Below are 6,731 nucleotides of genomic sequence, written 5' to 3' on the forward strand. Positions count from 1 at the left end.
AGGATCAACAAGTCTGTTTATGCAAAGTTTAAAGTAGATGAGCCAAAACCATGTCAAGATAAATGAGGCTCAAGACAGTCAGACTTTGATGTTAAAGCTGTGTTTTGTGATTACACAGCAGTTTCGTAGCGCGCTACGAAACTGCTGTAGTTGCATGTTATAGTTCAGCCAATCAATTATGATTGACAAATCAGCAAATCTTTGAAAGGTGTTGTCTTCACACATAAAAAATGGCCAGCACATCATGGACGTGGAAACCTGGTAATTAAAGGATAAAAGCATACTTCTTTGGATTCGAATATGTTGAGGCAAACCAAGGACCGACAAACAGGAACAGTTTCCTATATTTCAGGGTGTTGGAAAACATGTTACATTAAAGGCCAGCAAGCAACTACAGACACCTATCACAGCCAAACTAAAAGAAGCCACTTGTCAGAGAATGAGCCTGTTCTCTCCTTTTTCTCGTAGGAGCACCATCTTGGTTGTAATAAATGCTATTTCCAGCATGATGTAGAATTAGAGTTTTAATTGTTTTAGGAGTCCAGCGCTGTCAATTAATAGTTAGTTAAAAGTTAGTAGGTGTCATCATAGGCAGTCATCGAGCTCCCCTCATGCTGGAGGAGGAAGCTCGAGGTGGTTAAGCATGTATTCCTATATATGAATCAGACTTAGATGTAATTGGGGTTGGATACTTTGATAGAGAAGAAGTCTATTTTGGTTTATGTAAAGCATGTTTCAGGAATACAAATGACTGTTGTTTTTGCCTCAGGATTCTCAATAGATCTCATTGTTCAAATATATGGTGGCTTGTTATTTTAGTGTTCTTTTACAGTTCTGTTATTGCATAATCACTCAGAACTCATGCCCACATGCTCTGACTTCCTGTATGTTATGGCAGACTGTGTTTTATGTTAGTTATGTTTGAGCATAGATGTAAAGAGCCCTGACTTCCATGAAAAATAGTATTTTGGTTTGCTGAGATGTGTGAGACTCCATAAGCCCAATGGATGTATTTGTATATTTGTCCAGCCAGCAAGTTCATTAAATCTATTGTACAAGAGTTAGCCCTCTTATCAACATTCAAAATCAATAACTTTTTCTTGAGAGAGCCCTCTCAGGCTAGGGAGGCTAATCCTTAGTCAAAAGCTTGGTCTGAAACAGTTACACAGAGTCTACCTGATCAGCAGCCCTTCAGTGCTTGATTTTGTGATAACATTTTGTGATAACATGTATCATCCAAGAATTGTTGATTTATGTAATGTAAAGGAGGTTGCCCCCTCGAAGAGGCTGAATTCTAATGCGTTGATCTATCTTTTTTATCTTTTCTTGAGCTGGTTTCATAACATTTGGTATCAGAGCTTTGGATTCTAGGGTTTCGCTGCTCCAAACAGGCCATCATGGAATTTTCGCTATAACTTTTTTACTGTAACGTTTCAGAAGTCACAAAAAAAACCCATTTGAGAAGAAATCGCGCTGAACCTTGGGTCCAAATTTCAGAGCCTTTCGAGCGATATTTTCGGAGATATGATCTGAGGAAGTTGGTCTTTTTGCAGACTCCTGAATTACATTCAAAACAGGTGACCTGGGGAAAATCGTCATAGCTTTCTCTCTTGGGATCGGATTGAAATTTTGTAAGAAGTTAAAAAAAGAGGACGGACTGTAGTTTCTTATATGTGAGTTTCAGATCTAGAGGTTGAAACAGTGACTCGTGGCACGTCGTACAAGTTCGCTCAAATGAACTAGTCTAAAAGCAACTCACTGTGGGAGATTTCACATAACTCTTCCTTGGAGAATCCAATTTGGGTCAAACTTGTGGCATTGGAAAGAGGACGCAGAAGGCTACTATAGGTTGCAACTTTAGAATTGGATGATCTAACATTACAGAGATACATTAGATTCCATATCTGGCTTCTATAAAGTGAAAAAAGGTGTGTAGTGTTTTTTTTTAAATTTTTGTGTAAGATTGGTTTAACAGAATTCAAAGGGCATAGTAAAGCATTATTATCGGTAACTGATGCCCCGAGGAAAGAAAATGAAAACACCTAGTAAGGAACCTGAAAGCTCTAGCATGACTCATGAAGAAGAGGAAGAAATGCTACATGATATATCAAAATTACAAGAACAAGTGCAACTAATGTCACGCTCACAAAAGCTAACAGAAGCTAAGATAAATGGCGTGGAATCTAAGATAAAGGGCATGGAAGCTAAGATGGATGATTTGAAGACGGATTTGAAGACAAACATGGCGGATTTGAAGACAGATTTGAAGACAGATTTAAAGACAGACATGGCAGATTTGAAGACAGATTTGACAAATTTTCTACAAGAAATACTTACTAATGGTGAAAAGGGTGTAAAGGAAACTCATGATGTGAACAAAATTAATGTTAATCATGATTCCATAGACTCTAATGTTGGATCGAAGACCCACCATATTCCAAAAATCGATATGAGGAAGTTTGATGGCAAGGATCCCGCCACATGGATATTACAGATGGAGCAGTTCTTCGATCTCAATAATGTGCAAAACACACAAAAGGTACATATGGAAACTGTATATTTGGAACCAAATCAATTTGTATGGTATCAATGGCTTTGCTCTCGTAGAAAATTTATCACTTGGGCAATTTTTACGGAAGAATTGATAGCACATTATGAAGATACAAAAAGCAACACTTTTTTTAGCCAATTGATAAGTCTCAAACAAAAGGGTTCAGTAATGGAGCACATTGAGGAGTTCCAAAAATTGAACATAAGGGTAAAAAATATTCCGGAGGAGCATAGGATTGATGTGTTCATAGGGTCTTTAAAGGACAATATCCAACATGATGTTCGCCTTTGGGAACCTGATTCATTAGAGAAGGCATTCAGGTTAGCAAGAAAAATGGAAAGCAAAATTATGGCAACTAGGAAGCATACCACTCACAACTATAAAGACGGAAGTGTTGTTGCCCCTAGTCTTCCACAACCTATAAGGTTGACACCACAAAAATTGGAAGAAAAAATAGCAAAAGGGATTTGTTACAGTTGTGATAGCAAATACACTAAAGGTCATAAGTGTGTGTCACACGGAATCAGTCAAGAGTGCGGACACAACCGACCTTCCTAGAAGTCTAAGACATTCTAATGACAAACAAAACAAACTGGAGCTATCCTTCTCTAAACATGCATTATGATATGAGAAATCAAGTGTTTTGTTCTTACCTTTGTCCAAACGCTGTTGTAGAAGTCCAAGCTTTGTTGATCTGGATGAGCTCCTCCTTTTCTCCAAAACCTGCAATCACCAACAGTCAAACAATTAAATAGCACCTGATTATAACATAAAACAAAGCATATTCAACATATAGACCAAGGAGTACATGAAATAACCCATAAACAACAAGTTATTGAGAAGAATGGACCAATTTGCATTAAAGGTAATCAAAAGGAACCATTACAACCTGAGCCTTGGTGTTGTGCAAGCTCCTTCCAGGGTCCACAAGAGTCTTCCTCTACTTTGACAAATCTCACCCACTTCCAAATAGAACAAGCAAAGATGGCAATCTCTCCTCACAAGCTTCTAAATGGGAGTCCTAATTCCTGCAGCATTTACACTTAGAAAATGTATAGCTTCAGCCTCTCCTCCTTCTGGCCCAATGCCTGTATTTATAGTACTCAAGAGGAGGTTAATCAGGTCCACCATCAATGGGATAATCCCCTCTTTGGGTGGGATAGCTCCCTTATTGATGGGATAAGTTCCTCTTTGATAGGAGTGCATGAACCATCTAGAGGCGCCCAATACACGTCGAACAACCTTCTAGAATGCTCTAGAAATGACCACAAGTAACTTTTTAAAGATGAAACTTGTGCATTCTAACCTTTACAGGGGGACGCACCTGTCCCTTTACATACAGAGCGTCTTTGGACGCAGCTTTTGTGAACGTTGGGAGCGTCCCCACAGGTAAGGTTGAGAGAACCTGCGTCCCCAGAGATAAATACATTTATACAAGACTTTCTCTCTTTTTTGGAGTTTGACATGGAGAGCAGAGGCATAAGACTTGCCTAAGAGGGCAGCATGACTGTTGATTGAGCCATACTAACTGTAAATAGTCATGGTGACATTTTTTAGTGTAACAGATTGCCCCCTAAAGTGCGAAGCCTGGAATAGATTAGGGTTTGTAATATCTAGGAAGGGTGAAGCGCTTTATCATTTCAAGGATTATCCCGTGGAGAGCCTGGTCAGAACCTGCAATTTTCAACACAAAATACATGTATAAGATTATATCATCACTGAGGTAGGCATTCCCATACTCAGATCAAAACTTTAACTAACAGACTAACTACTCTGATACAGGAATGATCTTGCAGTACATCACAGTCATAGACTTTTGTAGACACAGTATGGACGCAGCCATCTGTTTATGATTAGTCTACTTAGATAATGAATACAAAACTCCTCGCAGCCTGGATGATGGAAACTAGATCCAGGGTCTTCATTTCTACTTCCCGAATTGGTACGATTCTAGCCATGCGAATAAATGAGTTGATGTCGAACATGGTAGAAACCACTTGATTACCAGTCAATGATGTAAACTGTTAACAAGCGTGAGAGAGACCACCAGTAATGTCAATGGTTCTCAAAGTACCCAGTACAATCCATGAGATGTGAATGAATGAGTTGATGTCGAACATTTCACGAAATCCTTCGATCGAAAGTCAATGATGTAAACTGACGTCAAAGGCGAGAAACCTGCCATTGATGCATGCAGACTTCAAGGTACTGACGATTTCTAAGTCATCTCTCTAGATAATGTGCTGATGTCGATAGAAAGCGACCCGTTGCAGGCAAGCCCGCAACACGAAATCATTGTTCAAGTTGAAGAAATGTTGCTGTAAGGACTGACTCAGGGATGGTCAAATGGATGACAAGTATTTTGCAGATGAAAGTTTTGCTTGCAGACCTCTTGAACACATAACGACACGACAGATGGCTTGGTGACGAATAACTCAAAGTTAATCCTCGGAACCCGGTTAAAGACTTTCAAAGTGGTTTGATCAACTGTGAGGTAAAAGATTTCCCAACCCAGGTGAATGAAAAGTGTCATGTTCAAGAGTGGTAATAAAGTTTCTTTTGAGACAAAAGGGTAACAAACAGGTTCATTCTTCTCTCTTTTCCCCCACCATTTCTGGCAAGTACCTCTTTATTTTTAACAAGCTTGAGGAGGATAACATGTGCTTGATTATAAGCTTATCCTTCGGATGAGTCCAACCTAGTTTTGATTCGAACCCTAGGAAGGAGTGGTTCGTTCCTATTTGTAATTGAACAGGTCCTTTACTGTGAAATGTTTAACGAGCCCAGTATAGGGGAAACTCGGTGTTTTTCAATTTTAGAGAGTCTGAAAAACTTAAGAAGACTCCAAGTTGAACTTTTTCGTAGATTTGTGTCCCTCAAGCCCGAAAAAGTATAAAATAATACCTGGGGGAACTGCTTGATCTTGCGACCAAGGAGTACTTTCATAATTAGTGCCACTGACCTGAAAAGTAAAAAGAAATCAAGGACACGTCGTTTTATTTCCGTATCGAGTTTGAAACGACAAAAACCCGGCAATCTTTTCCTGATTTTACGGTCAGAAAAGAGCTATAAGGGGACCGTCTTTTAATTTCGTTTTAACAAGTGTAAAAGAAACGCTCGGCAATCTTTTCATATTTTAGGAGTCAGAAAAGGGCTTAAAAGATGACTCTGATATTTTGTTCGTGAAAAAATGACAATTTTCCCTCTAAGTCCCTTTGTCCTGCACAAAAGCGACACATTACTCATACCTGTTTAAGATAGGCAAAAATACATCGAAAAATATCTTTCCATGGTGAAAAATGAACAAATTCATCCAAAAAACCTATAAAAAGACTTTTTACCATGTCATTTTTACCGTTTGACTGTTGAGGTTGAAAAAGGAGCTTTTGACAAGAAACTTCCCGTGGTCGCTGCGGAAAATCCGACCGTCAGAATCGAACGCCGTCTCTTCCAGGTATTTTACAACATCCTACTCTTCATTTCTATCTGATTAAAATTGTTTTTTAGGTTTTAGTTTTGTTTTTTGGGAGGGTTTAGGTTTCAAAATGCGCTCCTCGGTGGACGCAGGTGCCCTTCGGGTGACCTGCGTCCCCCGACTTTTTCGTATACGGGAAAATGGTCGGGGGACGCAGCCCACCTTCAGGCCAGCTGCGTCCCGACGCCCTGTGTTCCAAACGCGGGGTGCATCCTCCGTGGAACGCGGAAATTGAAACCCCAATCCTCACAAATAACCATTCAAAATTCCCCAAATTAATTCTAATCATCATTTCTTGGTGTGTAGGGCACTCACCATGTTGGATTGGAGAGAAAGAGAGCACGAAGAGGTTGATGAAGCTGCAATAGAACACCAACCTTCCCTGGATGCCCTAAAAGCATGCGGGTTATACAAATACTGGGCCATACCGGGCATGAGGGCTCAGGTAAGATTCTTAGAATGGCTGGTTGAGAGATGGAACGTTCAAGAGCAATGCTTTTACATAGGATGGCACCAGCTCGAGATAGAGCCCTCGGATGTATACTTTCTCACTGGCTTGCCAAATAGAGGCGAGCAACTCAATCTAGCGGGGACTAGGCCGGGTGGCCAATCCCTTGTTAGTCTCCGGGAAGATTGGTGCACACCTGGGGCACACGATTCGAAAGGTGTGGAGATCAAACACATCTCTCTGCGTGAACTCAAGGT

Source organism: Pinus tabuliformis, chromosome 2_1 (assembly GCF_031772625.1).
Source record: "Pinus tabuliformis cultivar Carrire ecotype Pingquan chromosome 2_1, CPIR1, whole genome shotgun sequence".
Taxonomy (NCBI): domain Eukaryota; kingdom Viridiplantae; phylum Streptophyta; class Pinopsida; order Pinales; family Pinaceae; genus Pinus; species Pinus tabuliformis.